The sequence below is a fragment of the Stylophora pistillata genome, chromosome 14, assembly GCF_964205215.1.
Source record: "Stylophora pistillata chromosome 14, jaStyPist1.2, whole genome shotgun sequence".
Lineage (NCBI taxonomy): Eukaryota > Metazoa > Cnidaria > Anthozoa > Scleractinia > Pocilloporidae > Stylophora > Stylophora pistillata.
Window position 1 is genome coordinate 9178602 of NC_142532.1, and position 20197 is coordinate 9198798.

The 20197-nt window shown below is 39.4% G+C and overlaps 1 long non-coding RNA gene across 2 annotated transcripts; it reads right to left on the minus strand.

Annotated features, from left to right (window-relative positions):
* Nucleotides 1–4842: 4842 nt before the first annotated feature.
* Nucleotides 4843–8643, minus strand: LOC111345808 (uncharacterized). 2 transcript variants are annotated; one of them, XR_015995688.1, is made up of 4 exons: nt 8124–8643; nt 7360–7582; nt 6401–6648; nt 4843–6140 (listed from the first exon to the last, which is right to left on the minus strand). It is a non-coding gene; the product is annotated as an uncharacterized LOC111345808 (long non-coding RNA). The 2 variants fall into 2 exon arrangements; XR_015995687.1 differs by lacking the exon at nt 4843–6140 and having other exon boundaries at nt 6206–6648.
* Nucleotides 8644–20197: the final 11554 nt, after the last annotated feature.

The following is a 20197-nucleotide window of genomic DNA, read 5'->3' on the forward strand; positions in this document are numbered from 1 at the left end:
ACGTTCAATATCCAGATATTGTGAACTACTTACAAAAACCCAAATAAAGTTGTTGTGTTCGCCAGAGTTAGTCACGGTAGTGTATTTTTTTATGATCTCGGACAGAAGCACACAGAGCAAAATAAAGGACTCATTTTTTATCAACCTCGGCTAACAACTCTTGTTTTACCAGGTAATTTGGTCACTTCAACTAAGTTGAAATTGTAAATTGGCCACCGTTAAGTGTTAAAAAGCTGAAGTTTCGAGCGTCAGCCCTTTTGTCAGAGCGATCTAGTCGATCTTGACACGACAGCTGCAAATTCAGAAGACATATCACTCATAGTACTCACATTAGCGAGTGATAGGGCATATTTCAAGGATCTAAATTTTGGATTTAGAATTAGGACTTTTTGTGTACTCTCACTTGGTGAATCGTTCACAGAGAGCCCGGGACATCCTACTTTCAACATGGTTTCTGGCAGAAAAATATGGAACTGTAATTGCTTCCCATTGCTATTGCATAGCAGGGTTATGTGAAGGGTGATCTCATGTTGGGGCAGAGCTTTTTGCTGTGGAGGCGGGTGTTAGAATTACAGATGCTACCACATGTACACAGGAAAAGAACAAATGGCTTCTCTCTAGTCATATGAAAGAAATCCCCATTACCAATAAGTGAGATGGATTTTACCTCTGCCTGAAGTAAGCATGAATTGATGGTGGAGAAACACTCGTTAGTCCTATGGCTACTAGATCTAACCCTGAGATCTGAACAACCAGGACACCTAACCCAACCCCAGAAGAGCAGAAAGCTATTTTAGAAGTATTTCTGGCTGTACAGTAAATCCAACAGTATTGTCCCTTGTCGCACCTTTAAATGAGCAGTATACTTGTAATATACCTAATCATTCTAAGCAACATATGGCAATCTGCGATCTTTCCTTGCACTTAGGTGGCACGGAAAGCCGTAAAAATCTTAAACAAAAGCTCATCTTTCAAACCGGCGGTCAAAATCCCACAGGGATCAACGAACGCTTTTCATTCCACTAAATTATTCATGTTTTTCTCGTTCCCATGTTCCACCAATAACGTAGCTCCATTTTCTGCCTTTAAAAGCACACACAACCCACAATTCCTCTATTCGCTCCGACGAAGGGCTAACGCTCGAAACGTCAGCTTTTGTAATCGTTACGGTGGCCAATTTGCCATTTCAACTTTGTTGATATATCCAAATTATTTCGTTCCTCCCACCGACGCAGCCCCAAACAGTTTCTTTCGAAACTATCAGCCTTTATTCATTTATACTAGTAAAGAAATTGGTAATGTACCCAAGCCCTTGCCCGATAGCTTTTTTTTAGAGAAGAGTGTTTGCAGTTAGATTACCGGTACGTAGAGTTGTTGCAGCCGTGTCAACAAATATTGCTTGAGATTACACCTGATGAGTGTGGAGCAATAGAAGCTTCAACTAGAAAGCAGTCACAATATAAAGTTTGGTACCAAATGGCAGGCAGGCAGTTCGTATTACTGCTTCCAATCTAAAAACTTCTTGCAAAACAAATACAGCTAAGCCTGCTAAGAGTCTTTTTAAGTCCATATGCTACCCTGAAGCCCACAAGTTTTCAACTGCGGCCACAAGGTGGGGTTGTGAAAACGAGGGTAAGGCTCACAAAGCTTACCAGTCTGACAATTTCTGAACATGAGTCTTTGACAATTTCTGACCATGAGTCTTTGACAATTTCTGACCATGAGTCTTTGACAATTTCTGACAGTGGTCTCAATATTGATCTAAGGTGACCATACATGGGAGCTTCTCCTGATGGTATTATTAACTGCAAATGCTGGGGGATGGGTGTGTGTGAATAAAACGTCCATTTGCACACAAGGATTCCACAATCACTGAGGCTGCTGGCCAAACCAACTTTTGTTTAAAGAAAGATGAGTTTGGTAAAGTTCATCTTGACAAAAGTCATGCCTACTACCAAGTTCAGGCCCAGATCTTTATCTGTGAGGTTGAAAATTGTGATTTTGTGGTGTGAATAACAATAGATCGCTTTGTGCAGAAATTCTTCCTGACCAAGAGTTTTGGAAAAATGCACGCTCTGTTTCCTCTGGTTTCTTGAGCAAGTGCATTTTGCCTGAAATTGTAGGGAAGAAATATAATATAGGGTGTGAAGCTCTAGCCATTCCATCTTCTTCAACATCATCTGGTGATGAAGAAGACGAAAGGCTGTGGTGCTATTGTCAACAAGATTTGGAGGGCAGCACATTAATTGGCTGTGACAATGATTTGTGCAAGATAAAATGGTATCATATGTCATGTTTGAAGTTGAAAGAAGAGCCTTTAGGAAACTAGATCTGTCCAACTTTTTGTAGAAAAAATTAACTGAGCAATCATGATTGAAATGTCAAGGTTATTCAATTGTACTTCAACCGCCAAAATATTACTTTGAGGGTGCTCCTTTCTTTATCAAAATGCTAACTGAAGTTTATGGTTGTGTGTCGTATAGGCATCTGTTAACGACTAGCATCTGTGACACAAACTTAACAAATGTTGCTTGTCAATGTTGTACCTTAAAGCTGTGTTTTTGTCAACTTGAGAATTACTGAAGTTCTTTAATGACAGGTTGTGGCTAGCCTTAACTACAGCCTTTATATGAAAAATTGTACATGAAGTACCTGGAATCAAACTGGTTGTAAGTTCACTTCGATCAAATGGTACAATACATGGACTCTGATAAATTGGTGAGTGCATAGCACACTATGGCAGCTTTGTCAATAAGAGCCAGAGACTCACCTGGTTTTGTCTTTACCAACAAAACAATACCGGCATCCGCAAAGTATGTGCGTGGTTATCCCCCAGTTTGTGTTGTCATTATCACTATTTAGAAAACACAGCATCAACCCCACAAGTATCAGTAATTATCTGAATCTCAAACTAAACTGTATACGTATGCGCCAAGTTTGGAAAAATTTATTACAAAAGAAACATACAGCCTTGAAAGCTTAAACAAAAACCACTTTTCAATTGCTTTCTTGTTCATACCTGTAACACAACCAAATTCAAAACAACCAAAGACAACACAGAGTGGCATGATAAGAGGGGAAACTAAAACTGTAAAACGATCATACCGGCTTCCGCAATGCACGTGGGCGGTGTAGTATCCAACAAAAAAATTTACCGTTCACACAAAATAAAGGTATTACAATCCAAACTACAGCACAAGTCTTAAAATAGTCTACATTGGCATACCGACAAGTATTGACAGCTATTTAGAATGCATGACATTGACAAGTATATCCCTAACACCTTCAACTGACACTTCAGACAGCTATGTTATGGGGATTGTAACGCGTGGTTATCCCCCAACATGGCTGACCCCGGTTTTTTAATTTATGCCGACGTCACGTGCAGACAAAGAATTGAAAAAAAAAAGACAGCTTTTGTATGTGGTACGAACTCTCCACCTTTTAAACCGACATGTGTATATTTTCAATAAAGGGGGTGATTTTCTAATTAAACTGTGGTGCTGCGTCGGTGGGGGTAACAATGTAATTTGGTAATATCAACTAAGTTGAAATTGTAAATTGGCCACCGTAAAGAGTTAAAAAGCTAGGGCTTTCGAACTTAGTCTTTCAACTCTTTACGGTGGTCAATTTACAATTTCAACTTAGTTGATATTACCAGATTACTGTCTATATTTTCATTTTGTTGACAATAATGTGGACTTAGACCAAAACTGTTCATTTATTTATTAAACTTCCACTGAGTTAAAAAATAAGCTCAATAGTAAAACGAAAAGCGAAAAGCAAAGAGCTCAGTGAGGAACAATCACAACAGAGCAAACTCCAACTAGGTGAAAGTCCAAAAGTTCCTTCGACTTGATATATTTTTAACGTTCAGGGGCGTACACATAATGATTTTCACAATTGTTTGCGTAGTCACCAAATTGTTTTGCGTAGTCACCAGTAGTATTGTTTGCGTAGTCACCAAACCATCACCAGAAATCGGGGACATCTCGAGCCCGTTACGAAATGTCAGCAGTATATCGTATTACAGACAATTCAATATAGCGGGGATGGAAGTGAAGTAAACACGTAACTTTCTATTTCGTAAAACTCCGCCAGAGAAAGGCCTGGTACGTTACTATCCCAGAAAGCCAAAGGAGACGTCAAAACAAGGAAAATGGCGGCCAAACTGTGCAGCTAGAGGGACTTGTATCTTTTGTGTTCTTCCTTCCTAAAACTGGGATATTTAAAAATGGCGTAATGGGCTTTTGAACTCTGTGAAAATACGATGAGTCTTCCGGCTCAAGGAAAATTTGTGAGCCGACATATTCGACCGTTTACGAGCGATTTAGTTGAGCAAACTTCTACAGAATGCATATCGAACTACGCAGTTGCGAATCTTTACAACTTGACGGTTGTTCCCACGACAAAAGAATTGTAACACCTAATCTAAACAGATTTTAAGAGTTTGTATGGGAAAATGCAGTCAGAATTATGAGTTTACTCGTATACGTTGGGAAAAGGTAGGCTTGAATTTGAGTATTTCTTTTTCGTAGCAATGGACGCTTTAACTGATGCAGACTGCATTTCCAACTACGCAGCGAAAGAATATCCCATTCTTAGACAGCTATTTTGAAAAAACAATCTTTTCCCATATATTTTCTTATACTGTTTCGGCGCCATTTTGCTTGTAACACGAGAACCGCCTCCGCCACATTGTCCCAAATTTCTGGCAATGAGAGGTAAAACCATCTGAAAAGTAAACAATTGGCCGGTTACGAAAACAACGCTTCACTTTCCCTTATGGTAATTCGCCGGTTACTCATCTTAGCGATATATAATGATATAAATACTGACAGCTCGCAGTGAGAAGCATGAAGGCTTGAAATTGTATTTAAAAACGATTAAGGCCTGGCCGCTTGTTAAAAACAAAACATACCTGGGAAAGGCGAACAATATTCCACAACAATGCAAATAATGGCGAAAGATGATTACGGAAAAGCGATTGCATTAAGTGTCTTCGGCTCATAGTTACACTATTAGTTTTTCAAAGGGCTTTGACTCTGTTACACATGTGCTCACTGCGACGAGTATTTTAATTAAAATCGAAACTCCTTCGAAGAAACGTCGAGTTAAATTGTAGCGTCGCAGCATTATTTCGGATATGTGATAGAGGCGTTCCCGTATAATTTCGGAAGGTCGCTATCAATTGGTCTGTCGTCGCCATATCGATTTCTTTACATCTGAGTGAGTGACATATTTGCACATTCTGCCCCATTCTAATAGTCATTGCTACGCTTCGCGTACCTACGACTAAAAACGAAAGAGGAAAATTCTCTCAGCACAACGAAAATAAAATGGTGAATAACTGATTGGTGCATATTCCAATGGAAGTTTTCTGCCTCTAAGATTTGATTTGTAATCTTATGTTGCCCACTTTTATATCTGGTATTTCTTCGAGTTTAGGTTAATAATTGCTTCATTGCAAAAGTGCCGATCATTTAATGAAAGTTAGTGTAAAAAGGGGGGGTGGGGGGTGTGGGAGGAGACTAACTATTTATTACCTTAGCAGGTAATCAAATATAAGCTATCGAGGTCTTGGCTATCGGATTACATCGCTTAGCACATGGCGGGTCATTCGAAAATGCAGGCACTGCGATGAATGTTAATAAAGCAACTGGTCGTTAAGCATTCAGTGATGTCTGAAATACTTCGACTAAAAGCAAAGATCAGATTTTCTTGATTGACATTTTCTTTGAAATCATGGCGTTTTAATTGACAAATCTGTCAGATTTCACGCCAGACAAAAAATTTATCCTGCTCCGAGGCAGGACGGCGGCGCCTTTGAAGTTTGGTAAACCTTGACAAAAATTTAGTAGATCTAAAAATTACCGAGCGGACTTGTCTCAAGGAACTGGTGACAGATTTTTTCGCAAAACAAACAAAAATTTGTGGTCGGATACATCGTATCACCTATAACAAAACTAATTAAGTTTTCAAGCGTCTACATTGCTGTGACGCAGTTCACTTCAAATAACACTCTGAAATCGTTTAACAAATCAAAGAAACTCAGGTAACTTTGCAACGATGTCTTCAGGCTTCCAATTTTCGTACTTTAATTGTTCGTCCTAGTCTTTGCAATGTAGATGCAGATCAATCTGCAAAAGAAAAATAGACGGTTCATTAGTAGATAGCTTCACATGCTGAAATTAAAGTAGATATGTCAACAAAACAGGGAAAATCGAAACTCTTCGTGATTGGCCACTAGTAACAAAATGGATATTACGATTAAATATTGTATTGTTTTTTCCAGGTAACTCATGAGGGCGGGTATTTATTTCATTACAGTACTGTGGGCGTCTAATTCAATTCGCGAGGATGTTATTCACGATAATGATGATGATCATAGTTTTAATACCATCCCTCTTTTCTCTTCTTCCTCTATATCGCTGGACAACGATATATCTCTAGAAAGGATAACTAAAAATCCAGCTTGTGGTTTGAATAAAGTTCGATGAGTACATCGTCTGTCACGTAGAAATAACTCCTTCGACAAAGATTCCTCAGCAGGGAGATTTGGTCCATTCACTGCATCGCCTTCGGTGAACGTAAAACTTATGTTGGGCAGATATGACAACAGAGCTCGTCTTTCGTTTTCGTCTAGATCTGCAGGATAATCGGTAGAGACGGCATCATCCATGAGAAAAAATATAATTGTAATATGTTTGGAAAAAATTTAAAGAAACAACACTTAGACTGGTGTATTATCGACTGAAAAGCAACCTTTTATCTAAATCTGAAATGATTTGAATTTTGGAAATGGTACCTCAAACTATTTAAGTTTAGACACCGTATTGAAATATGGCGTCCAAGTTGGATTACCATCGTTCTGGGCTTACTAGCCTCGTCCTCACGTGGAAAACACAAAAGGATTATCACATGTGTGAGGCTAGTAAGTCCAGAACAATGGCAGTTACAGTTGGACACCATATTTCGATTCGGTGTCTAGTACCATGTATCCATGCATTACTCCCTTTATCTATTTTTTTTTTTTTTTTTGTTACTGATTAATCTTTTTAGATGATAACTCTGCCAAAATTGCCAACTTGCTCATTTTATTTCAACTCATTGAGAGTTCAAAGTTACACGGACCGGAAAACTGAAATTTAGTAGAGAACATAGAACATTTTCCTTACGACGTTAATACCATGGGATATGACCTATAGTATTCCCAATGGGTATGGGATATTTCATGGCGGACACAGCCTTTAAAAACGCATTTTATGGTATATTCCCTGAATTTTGGAAACTTGAACTAGGATTTTTCACTAAAAGAAATTTTGATTTAATACAAGGAAATACTAAAATAACACTTACCCCTTCGTTCTCGTAAAGTTATTCTGCAGTCAAGCTCGCTTCCAGGAAACAAAACTTCAGCCTGTAGAAACCTACGGGATGGAAGAACCAGCTATCCTCGACAATGCAAGCGTGTATTTTTTTCATCTTCGAAGTGAAGTTGTTCGATTATGTTTCTGACGTCACAAAATGGGACTGCTTTCTCTTTGACCGTATTGTCAGAGTCCTTGTTCAGTACCCATGTCTATTGTACAAAAAAATCACGTTACGACTTCTCAAGGAAGTAGTGATCTCAAGTAACACTTTTTTTTACCAGTAGATACTAGGTTATCATTCAATTTGTCTTAACTTTCATAATTCATGCTTTGGGTTACCATCTCAAACAAAGTGTCAAACAAATGTAAATGCTTGCATTCATGATAAAGGCTTGGAAATAGTTTCTTAAATTTTGAAATGAGCCTAAACTGTAATACATATAGGCTACTGTAAAGTGGAAAAGTTTTCCGTAAACCTTAATTTAAGCTAAACAAATATAATCGTGAAATGATGCAAAATCAACCATTAGGTCCAGAATACAAAAAAACTGGGATGTAAAATCAAGTATTGAGCTAGTTAAAATTTCCACCCTGCACCCCTTCTCATTCTTCATTCTCATTCTCATCCCCTTCACCCCTCAATTCATGTCCGCTGGATACAACGAAGGTCAAGTCATATCTTGCATGAAATTCTCTGGGGTTTTTCTAACGAAAGTTTCTCTCAAAGACGCGCTTATCTGCATTAAACACCTTTGAATGCGATTTTTCTGTAATCCTGTCCTTCCTGAGGTTGTAATTTTTTTGTTGCTTGTTCAACGCTCCATTGTTCTTCACCTGAAACCTCCGTTCTAAGCAACCAAGCGTTTCACGTTAGTACCACATGTACTGCAGGTTTAGCCGGAGCCAACTTCAGTTCTTATCTATTAGAATGCTACCAGTGAGTCTCCAGTATATTTTGATCATTAATCTTGCTTATATATTATCATTTAGATAAGTGATCACCAAAGCTAGGAGATTTGATTTTATGACAGTTTTTTTTGTACTTTAAAAAACGAAGAGTCAACTGATACCTACAAAAAGAAAACTGTAAAAGTCTCCTGCTACAGATCATTATCTGTAACTTTACCTTCGTCTGGTCTGCAAATAATTACTTTTCTAAAATGACACCACGTGTTGGCCTGGACCCCTTTTTCGTTTTGATCCTGCTCAGAGATTGCATAGCATCTTCTTTCAGTCTCAACTCGCAAGCCCTGCTATCATTACAACTTGATTCCTGGCAAAAAAAAAAAAAAAAACAAGAGATCTCTTATTGTTTTTCCTTAATATTTAACTACTGTTAACAACTAGATGGCTAGTGGTGGATATCCATCGTATGCCAGCGACACTGAGGTCAATAGTTGTTATAGTATATGCTAAAACTATGATAATATAACATCAAAAGATGATTTTAACTCACTTATTCTTGCAACAATTAGAATATTTTGGGGCATTAAATTCGCAGCAAGATTCGAGTTTATAGCGTTATTTATTTTTTCTTTGTGTTATGCAACACAAATGCGACGACCGCACAGGGAAAAATTAATTAAAAATAGTTGTATCGTATTTTCGTCCTTTTAACCTTCAGGCAAATATCACGAAATTGATGACATTGCCTTTGAAGGGAGCACCATTGGTAATATACCCCTCGCAACTTACAACTGAAACTAAATGAAACTGTTTACCTTTAACCCAATAGAATTTCTGCATTGAATACAAATTTCCGATAACTGTTATTAAGTCGAAACGAGAGTAATATAAGTATGTATGGGTAGTAAATGTTGTCTTCTCATGGGAAGTAGATGAGAAATTTCGTGTCAAAAATTTCGTTCATAAACGCCTCTCCGGCAGCACTTTGATTTTCAGGTCTACTGAATATGATAACCCACAAGTATACAGGGATGTGTAGCTTTAGGTTTGGCGGTCAGCGTTTGTCGTGTGGTCAACACTAGCCCCTTGATTAAAATCCTTATAACGATTGTTCATGATATTCTTGTATACAAGTGATACAGCGACAGCGAAATAACGCGATCAGTATACGCGCTTGAACTTTAATTTTCAGTATTCGTCCTTGTATCTCGCTGTCAACTTTGAATACTGGTCCACGTATCTAGCACTACAGTTACACATTCAATTCATATGTGACGGAATAGTGTATTTGAGTGAACTTTTATCATTGTAGACAATTTATCGTGCTCGTTTTTAAACAGCCTGCAATCCTGGACATATCTGCTATTTTAGAGGCAGCTACAATTTTTATTCTCTCTTTTAGAGATCTCTTGTTATCCATCAGATAAAAAACCCCGATATTTTCTCTTGAAGTTAATATTTTAGAAGCTTCAGTGATTTTCAAATTCGGCTTAAACTGTTTTAATTAATGATATATTAGAGTAGAAGAAACATGCAGCCTTCGCAGGTAAGGTTTAAGAAAATTCTGTGTTTGAAGTGCGGCCAGTTGTATTTTTAGTCGATTTAATTTGTTCTTCAGTTGCAATTTCAAATATCAGAAGTGTTTAAAATAAATCTAATGCGTGCATAAGATTTAATGTGAGGTGGTATTCTCAGAATGTTGCCTTGATTCCCTCGGCACATTGACCACTTTCATAAATGGCTGCCGGATTAATATTCTTTTGTTTAAATTTAAATTAGCCCTTCTGACCTCGCTTGAGATAATGTATACTTTTGAATTTTGTGCTGGAGAACGAGGCCAGAAAGGCTAACTTCAATCTAAACAAAAGAATATTAATTTGGCAGCCATTTATGAAAGTGGTCTATGAAGTTCACATAATTATTTTTTCTTCAAACCTTGACATTCATTTTTGCAAAATGCTTATTATAGAAGTTTAGAATTTTAAACATATATCTACAAATCAGTTTTCTGGTTATAGTTTGTACATATAGACCAACACTTAATTTTCAGACAGTCATCCTTCCAATTTTATAGCATCAAGTATACTGTAAGGGTTAAGTTTTGCTTCATTTTGGCTTTAGAGAGAAAAAAACGTGTAAAGTAAAATAAAGCTGAGAAACATGATTGTTATCAGGCTCTATTTTGAACTCTGAATAAATATTATTGTACTGCTAACATCGTTGTGCATTAATAAATTTGATGAGAATTATTAAAGAAGTACTTACTCTCTCTGGGTGGGGAAAATAGGACAAAATGCTTTGAGAACCTGCGGTAGAGTTGTGTCCAGGAAGTGAAATTTGACGAGTAGCAATTAATCGAGAAGCGGTAAACACGGGAAATTGCATCCCTTGCACGAATTCACCGTTGCAAAAAATACCTGGAAATGAGTGCTTTCAACTGGTTAACTTCAGCAGACGCTATTAACTCTGACTCCAGTGAACATAAAGTTGGAATGCGCAAAACGGCTGTTAATGGCAGAATACACGTTGTTTTCCATAGCTTAACCGAGCAGCAATAAATGGCAAAACGCCGGAAAATCCGTTTTAACCAATTTTCTCGAATTCACCATGCGGAAAAACGTTGGAAAATGCATGCTTTCGACTGGAAAACTCTTGTGAACATTTCGTTCACTGGGCGAAAAATGTTTGCGAACAGAAGAAAACATGACATTTTCTATGAGTTATGTAGATAGCTTTATTAAGGAGTCCCCGGGCCGGCTTAAATGTGACTTACTTTACAATGGAACTAAACGTTATCTTTAGATATAAAAAACAAACCTAAAATGTAACCTACAATAAAATACAAACGTAGAAGTATCAACACCAAAATACTGATAATTACGATTACTACTAATAATTAGAACTGTTCGCCATAATAGAAGTGTTTTTAAATCTGTTGGTCTACAAATAGGTAGTTTGAAGTATCTCTGGCTACGGGTGGAATAAGTGGACCCGTTGCGTGGCGGCAGCAGATCCATGATGCAGCTTATGGCTTTGGTCCTTTACAATTTGGAATGTGAAGTTTCGTGCCATGTCGGTGTGTAAAAATAACTCTAAAAAAGGCCGAACTTCAATTTTTTTCGAGTTTCCAAGGGAAGAGGGACTGAGAAAAAAGTGGATTGACTTCGGTCGTCGCTCTGAACAAGATAATTCAGACCTCGTCGGCAAGTTAGATTTAGAAGGTCATTTCACATACGGCTCGTCCCCTTTTAACGCTGATGTGTTGAGTGAATTATCCAAAAATAAGGGTTTTAAGTTAGTTGCCCTTAACATTACTAGTCGCGACAGCTTAGGAACTTTGATGCAAATTCATTCCGGGCAGAACTTTACTTAGTACCTTGGCACCTAGTTCATCTGGAAGATAATCCAAATGGTGCCTGGGAAATTTGGTGACGTTTGTTTTTAGAAATATGTGACTTCCATGCACCAAGACGTAAAGGAAAGTAAGAAATAATTGTGCTCCCTGACTAACACCAGAGATTGAAAGGGTGATGTTTGAGAGGGACAAACTGAAAAGGGCTGCAATTATCATCAGTTCAGATGCTCATTGGAGAGAATATAAGATTGCTCGAAACAATGTTAATGCTAATATCAGGAAAGCAAAAACTAACTACTGTAAAAGATATTTCGAAACAAATCTAGGGGATATTAAGAAATCATGGAAAGGAGTAAATTCAATATTAGGCCGAAATTTACCAACCACTGAAATAAATAGAATAGATGTTGGAGATAACTCAAGTACTACCCCATTAGAAGTCTATAATGCTCTTAATTATCACTTTACCCACATTGGGCCTAGGTTAGCCGATAATATTCCCAAAACTAGTGTTTGTTTCGAGGACTACATTACGCCATCGGAGTCTAGTTTTACCCTGCATGAGACTCACTGCGGTGTTGTTCACCGTTTAGTGAGTTCCCTTAGAGTCGATAAGGCTACGGGCATAGATGGTATATTTCTGCAAGGCTTTTAAAAGAAGCTTGTCCTGAGATCGTGCTTTCTCTCTGTTGCCAACTGCCCGTTGGCCAGCGAATTCTACCAAAATAAAACTTAATCCCACACAGTCTAGAGACAAAAACATGGGCTCGTCTGACCCGCCATCTTGTTGTGTTATTGTGTAGTTTTCGGATCGCTAATTAAAACCTTTTGCAGTTCTCGCTCGTTGTCCAAGTCTTATTAGGGAGCTTTAGCAACGACGACGGCAACGGCAACGAGAACGGCAGAAAACAATAGGCTTAATGAGCAAAAACAATCCCCCTGCACGTGCGTTTAACATTTTGGTACAGTTTTTTGCCGTTCTCGGCAAAACAACAACTGAACGTGAAATAACCAAACTTTAGGTTTTCTCGAGAACGTGAGCGCATGACGGTTAATTTTTCTTTCTTTCTCCTTACTTTAACGCCGTTCGTAGTGATATAGTCCCTCAATAGTTCGCCAGCATTTTCCAAGTGAAACACATCGGAATAACCTCGAAAGAGTTACAAAAACGAAAAGTTAGATCTCGACACGACGTTTTCGTTGGCGTCGCCGTCGTCGTTGCTAAAGCTTCCTATTTTGTTTGGACAACCTTCGCCACACTCTCACCCAAATAATTAACCTATCCATTAGGTGTGGGTATTTTCCTGACGAATGGAAAATTTCTAAGGTACTACTTCTATATCAGGAGGATATCAACATCTATAGACCTATATCTATTCTTGGGTTTCACCCACGTGACCAATAGCTTAGCAACGGTTACTATCCGCCGTCTTGGTGTCCCTTGAGCGTTGGCTATAATCATCTCATCCACAAAGCGCGAGTGGAGTAATTGTTTAATTAAAAACGCCCCCAAGATATTCGCCATTTTTACGTTGAGCGGGGAAATAAGTCGAGTCAGTAGGCGCAAGGCACGCTGGGGCGACTTTAGGGGACGCGTTTCAAGATGGCGGCGAAGAAGGACAGCGATGGCGACACAATAACGCTTCCTGAACAAGATATTCCTGGAGCAGAGCTCCCAAAGCCCCCTGAAAATTGCACAGTGGCAATATTAAAACGTAGGTTGACCTGCAGAGGAGCGAAAGTTTCGGGTAAAAGGAACGTATCGATCAAAAGGTCAGTATTTTGTCGAACTACTATATATGCCGAAAATGTAGTGAATTTTAGTACAAAACTCTCTTTCATTTTCAGAGTAAATGATTACATAGGCTCTGGTTTGGATTCCAAAAACCTCATCGATCCTGATGGTGGCATAAATATTCAAAACAAGCGCAAAAAACTTGGATTACAATAGGAACAAGAGACAACGCTTATTGACTTTCCTACCAAGGGATTTGTTGTAGGAATCAACTCGAAGCTGAATGTTGGCTATCCCCAAATTTGGAAGTCTTTAATCGACGATGTGGAGTTTAAAAAACACTTATCAGTTGAAAAACCAATCGTCAAGGGATACAATTTTTATAAATCAGGAAAATTGGAAGCAATTTATACTAAACAGGAGGGTGAACTGTTTTACGTCAAAGGCCAAGTAAAGTCATCTTATGACAAGGAAGCTGACAAGAATAAAAACATCTACACTGTCAAAATGATCTTAAATGCAAGTTCACGAGTTAAACAAGCTGTCTGCCCATACCCCTTAGGAAGTGATGGACGGTGCAATCACCTAGCTGCTACTTTATTTGTTATGGAAGATGCATGTAAGAAAGCTGCTAGCACAACTACAGAAAGTGAAGATGAATTGCCCTGTACGTCAAAACCTTGTAAATGGAGCATTCCAAAGATACGAAAACAAGAACCTACTAGCTTGAAAGTGCCTTGTATAAAGAGCTTAACTTTGGTTCAGATAAGCAACATAAGAACATGAAAACACTGAGTTATATATGTCATTACGAGAGTCAAGAACATATTGAAGTTGCAAAATAAACAGTAAGGACAGATCTGTGCCATATTGCCATGCTTTTGTTGATATGTGTTATAGTGTTAATGAACTAGGGTTTAATTAATGTTATAGTGTTAATGAAGTAGGATTTAAATAATAGGAACCATCACTAGGTGTAAGATACATGACATGAGAGGTCCCAGAGAGTAAACATATATAGCTAAGTTGCATGCATATTGAGGTTGTGATATATTGTGTAACTCTAGTTTTAGGTAGTGATTATTAAAGTTCGGTCGGCCGTTTTAACCAGGGATTGGCGTCACTTTTCTGCAGTAAGACACAACAACTGGCGACGAGGATGGCTGAAGGAGAAGAACCGACGAATCCGACGGCACAACATATGGTGGCAGTGAATTCGCTCATCGGTCGAGTTGAGGAGTTTGTACCGGGCTCAGACTGGAAGCATTATGTCGAGCGAATGGAAATGTTCTTCGAGGTCAACAATGTGTTGGAAGAAAAAAAGGTACCAACAATACTTACCTTAATGGGTAATAAGATGTATGCGTTACTTAGAAGCATTGTATCTCCAAGAAGGCCGAGAGATTTGTCTTTTGCGGAAATTGTGGATAATTTGGCCAAGCACCTGGATCCGAAGCCGATAGTCATAGCCGAGCGTTTCAAGTTCCACAAGGCGGAACAGCAAGAGTTGGAAGCAATAAGAGACTTCGTTGCTAGATTGAAAAAGTTGGCTGAGACTTGTGAGTTTGGCGGTTATCGCGAAGAGGCGATTCGGGATCGATTCGTATGTGGTTTAAAGGAGCGAACGATTCAACGCAAGTTACTCGCGGTAGCGGACTTAACTTTACAAACGGCTGTCGAGAGGGCGTGTGCTGCGGAACTGACCGAGAAGGAAACCACTGCATTGCATGGAGGAAGTGTGGAAGAAGCAAAAAAAGTGGCAGCTACATTTCCTAAGTGCTTTCGTTGTGGAAAAGTCAATCACTCGTCGGACATGTGTTTCTTTCGCAATTCCAAGTGTCATGGTTGTCAAAAGGTGGGTCACATTGTGAAGAAATGTCCTGAGAAGGAGCAAAAACCTGAAAATGGGAAGAAAAAGTGGAACGCAAAGTCGAAATTTGGGAAAAAAAAGAAGAAACAGCAGAAGGTTCGTTTCGTCGAAGAAGATGTGGCAGTCAGGCAATCAGTGAGCAGAAATGATTGGCCCATTTTTACAGTCTCAGACTCCCGTGAAACACGTAAAGAGTTTATTGTACCAGTAGCAATCAATGGGAAAACTGTGGACATGGAACTTGACACTGGAGCTTCTGTAACTATTATTCCCAAGAGTATTTGGACTGATGTTCTCGCGTCAAAACCTGTGGAACGCACAGACGTGAAACTACGAAGTTATTCTGGTCACGAAATTCCTGTTATTGGAGAAGCTAGAGTTCAAGTTGCATACCGCGATCAAGAAGCAGTATTACCGGTTGTTATCACAGGAAATGATGGTCCAGTGTTAATGGGTCGCGATTGGCTGTCCGTGTTGAAGTTGGACTGGGGACAGATCAAGCAGATTTCCTTAGAATCGGTTAACAAGTTGGACTCGCTTCGAACGAAGTATTCATCGTTATTTGATGGTAATCTGGGAACCATTAAAGGAGTTACTGCACATTTGAAGCTTAAAGAAAACGCAGTGCCGCAGTTCTTTAAACCCAGACCAGTACCGTTCGCGTTAAAAGAGAAGATTGCTGACGAACTTCAAAGACTGGAAAAGATCGGTGTGCTGGAAAAAGTGGATTTTTCGGATTGGGCTACGCCCATCGTCCCCGTGCTGAAACCTGACGGCAGTGTTCGAATCTGTGGTGATTACAAGGTAACGATTAACCCTGTTTTGGATGTACCAGAACACCCAATGCCTACGGCTGATGACCTGTTCACCCAGTTAAATGGATGGGAAAAGTTTACCAAGCTGGACTTGTCTTCAGCGTACCAGCAAGTGCTTTTGGATGAGGAATCGAGACAGTACGTAACGATCAATACTCACCTTGGCCTATTCCGATACACCCGTCTCCCCTTTGGTGTAGCGTCTAGTCCTGCAATTTTTCAGAAGATAATGGATTCAGTCATCACTGGTCTTCAGGGTGTTGGTGGTATTCTCGATGATCTCATTATCACTGGCTCAAATGATGAAGCACATTTTCGCAATCTGGAAGGCGCTTTGGAGCGAATGAGCTGCATGGGAATAAAGTTGAAGAAAGAAAAGTGTGTGTTTATGAAGCCATCAGTAGGATACTTCGCTTTCGTGGTAGATCGTGATGGTATTCACCCATCTCCTCGTAAGGTTCAAGCTATTCAAGAGGTGCCAGTACCGGGGAACCCAACGGAACTGAAATCCTTTCTGGGATTGATTAATTACTATCGCAGATTTATTCCTGACATGGCTACCCTGGCTCAGCCCTTGAATCGTTTATTAGTGGAGAACATTCCGTGGAAATGGTCAAAACAATGTCAAGAAGCATTTCAGAAGCTGAAAGGCTTTTTGCAATCCGCACCTTTGCTGGCACATTACGATCCAAAGAAGCCGGTGCGACTGGCAGTTGATTCATCGTTTTTTGGATTAGGAGCTGTGTTGTCACACATTTCTGAGGATGGCGAAGAGAAGCCGATAGCTTTTGCATCCCGTACTCTTTCCTCGAGTGAACAGAACTATTCAATGATTGAAAAGGAGGCTTTGGCAATTATCTTTGGTGTAAAAAAGTTTCACCAGTACCTGTTTGGTCGACGATTTACTTTGCTGACAGATCACAAACCCCTAACCTACATCCTTGGTCCGAAACGTGGGATTCCAGTCCTTGCCGCGTCTCGCCTACAGCGATGGTCTATTCAACTGGCAGCTTACACTTATGACATTGAATATCGTGCGTCTAAGAACCATGGAAATGCAGACGCATTGTCTCGCTTGCCTAGGAAAACCATTGAAGAAGCTGACGACTGGTCGATAGAGGGAGATCAAGTCAACAAAGTCCGAATTGAAGGTACACCCATTACAGCAACCAGAATCAGAGAGGCTACAAGAAGTGATCCTGTTATGTCACGTGTCTTACATTACGTATTGCATGGTTGGCCAGCAGAAGAGAATACGCCAGAGGAACTCAGATTTTATTGCGCCAAACGTGAAGAGTTTACAGTTGAGGATAGTTGTTTGTTGCGTGGTACAAGAGTAGTGATACCCTCTAGATATCGACAGGAAGTGCTGTCTGAATTACATCTTAACCACCCAGGAATGGTGCGAATGAAGTCTTTGGCACGATTGCATGTCTGGTGGCCAAACCTGGACAGTGACATCGAACAGACCGTGAGAGATTGCATTGATTGTCAAGCCAACCGTTGTAGGGCGCCTTTTAAGGTGGTCAACCCATGGATCTGGCCTACTCGCCCGTGGCAGCGTTTACATGTGGATTTTGCTGGACCATTCAATAGAGGAATGTTTCTTATAGTGGTTGATGCCAAGTCTAAGTGGATGGAAGTGATTCAAATGTCCTCCACCAGTGCCTGCGCCACAATTGGAGCTCTACGCGGCTTGTTTGCTACGCATGGCTTGCCGGAGGAGATAGTGGCCGACAATGGTCCGCAGTTTGTCGCAGGGGAAATGAAAGATTTCTTAACTTCAAATGGTGTTCGCCTGTGTTTGTCGTCACCATATCATCCTGCATCCAATGGTGAAGCTGAACGTGCAGTTCGGACATTTAAGGAAGCCATGAGAGTCATGAAGAATGAACCGGGTACCCAAACGCAGAAATTGGCTCGATTCCTTTTGAGCTACCGAACCACGCCCCATACCGCCACTGGGTGTCCACCAGCAGAAATTTTGATGGGTCGCAGATTGAGAACAAGGCTTGAGTTGCTTAGAACCGACTTGTCTGCACGGATGGAAAAAAAGTCGAGGAGGATAAATCCCATGGTTCGACGCGGTTTTGAGATTGGTGAACCTGTCATGGTGAAGGATTATCGTAATCGTGGATCCGCTTGGACTAAGGGGGTTGTTCAAGATTGGCTGGGTCCGGTCACATACCGAGTGCAAGTTGAAAAGTTGCTCTGGAAAAGACATGTCGATCAGTTGCGAGAACTAGCTGGCTCAAAGGTAGCCGATGTTCAGCCGAATAGCTGTGAATTACCAGAGATCGATTTGCCTGAGAAGGTAGATGCAAGTGTGTCTGTTACAAATCAAGACCTATCGCCCCAACAACAGTCTATGCCGAATGAGAAGTCTACCAAGCCCTCGGTTGAAGTCGCATCACCTGGACAGAGTATTACACTAGAAGATGTTACGCATAATACTGTTCCTGAAGAGCCCAGACGTCGTTCATCTAGAATTCGATCGAAACCTAAACGTTTAATTGAAGAGATGTAGTTGAACATTGAACTCTCAGTAGAACACTCTCAATTACGGCAATTACACGTTTCGGAATAGTTTTCGCTTCGTTTCTTTCGCTTTGCCTATTTTTCTGTTAATTTAATTTGTAGTTTAAGCGGGAGGAGATGTTATAGTGTTAATGAACTAGGGTTTAATTAATGTTATAGTGTTAATGAAGTAGGATTTAAATAATAGGAACCATCACTAGGTGTAAGATACATGACATGAGAGGTCCCAGAGAGTAAACATATATAGCTAAGTTGCATGCATATTGAGGTTGTGATATATTGTGTAACTCTAGTTTTAGGTAGTGATTATTAAAGTTCGGTCGGCCGTTTTAACCAGGGATTGGCGTCACTTTTCTGCAGTAAGACACAACAATATGCTGTTATGTTGTTTGTATGGACATAGTTTTTAACTATGTCCATACATAATGATTGGTGTATTATTGTTTTCATATTATATATGCATAAATAATATAACAGTGAAATCTCATTGTCTACTGCCGTCTAACTAATCATGAATATATTTGGCAAAATAAATTTTCGTAAGATTTAAGTAAAAATTAAAACTTCATCATATAAAAATGGTTTCCATATATTAAAGTCCAAAATGACAATTAATTGCATTTTCTGGTATAGTTTAGACAAACAAAAAATGCTAGCATATTGATAATTTTCGGAAATGATGGCTTTGTAAGTATTTCGAAAGTTGTTTAAGAAAGTGTGACATTGTGTAGGAAGGAATAATTTTTCATGTCATAGGCACTTTAATTTGACAGTTATAACAAGCGGGGAAATTCCAGTTCTTTATTCCATCGCATTTCACCATGGAAATTTCTAGGATAAACAAGTTCTGGGAATAGATTTTTAAAGTAACATAACAGCATATCAACGAAAGCATGGCGATATCGTACAGATCTGTCCTGTTCTTGACTCTCATAACTCATAACTCAGTGTTTTCATGTTCTTATATTGCTTATCTGAACCAAAGTTAAGCATATAGTGCAACATTGAACGTTTTCTTTGATTTTCTTGTGGTTTTGCTAGCAGCTTTCTTACATACATCTTCCATAGCAAATAAAGTAGCAGCTACGTGATAGCACCGTCCATCATTTCCTGAGGGGCATGGGCAGACAGCTTGTTTAACTCGTGAACTTGCATTTAAGATCATTTTGACAGTGTAGATGTTTTTATTCGTGTCAGCTTCCTTGTCATAAGATGACTTTACTTGGCTCTTGAAGTAAAACAGTTCACCCTCCTGTCTAGTATAAATTGCTTCCACTTTTCCTGATTTATAAAAATTGTATCCCTTGACGATTGGTTTTTCAACTGATAATTGTTTTTTAAACTCCACATCGTCGATTAAAGACTTCCAAATTTGGGGATAGCCAACATTCAGCTTCGAGGTGATTCCTACAACAAATCCCTTGGTAGGAAAGTCAATAAGCGTTGTCTCTTGTTCCTATTGTAATCCAAGTTTTTTGCGCTTGTTTTGAATATTTATGCCACCATCAGGATCGATGAGGTTTTTGGAATCCAAACCGGAGCGTATGTAATCATTTACCCTGCAAATGAACGAGAGTTTTGTACTAAAATTCACTACATTTTCGA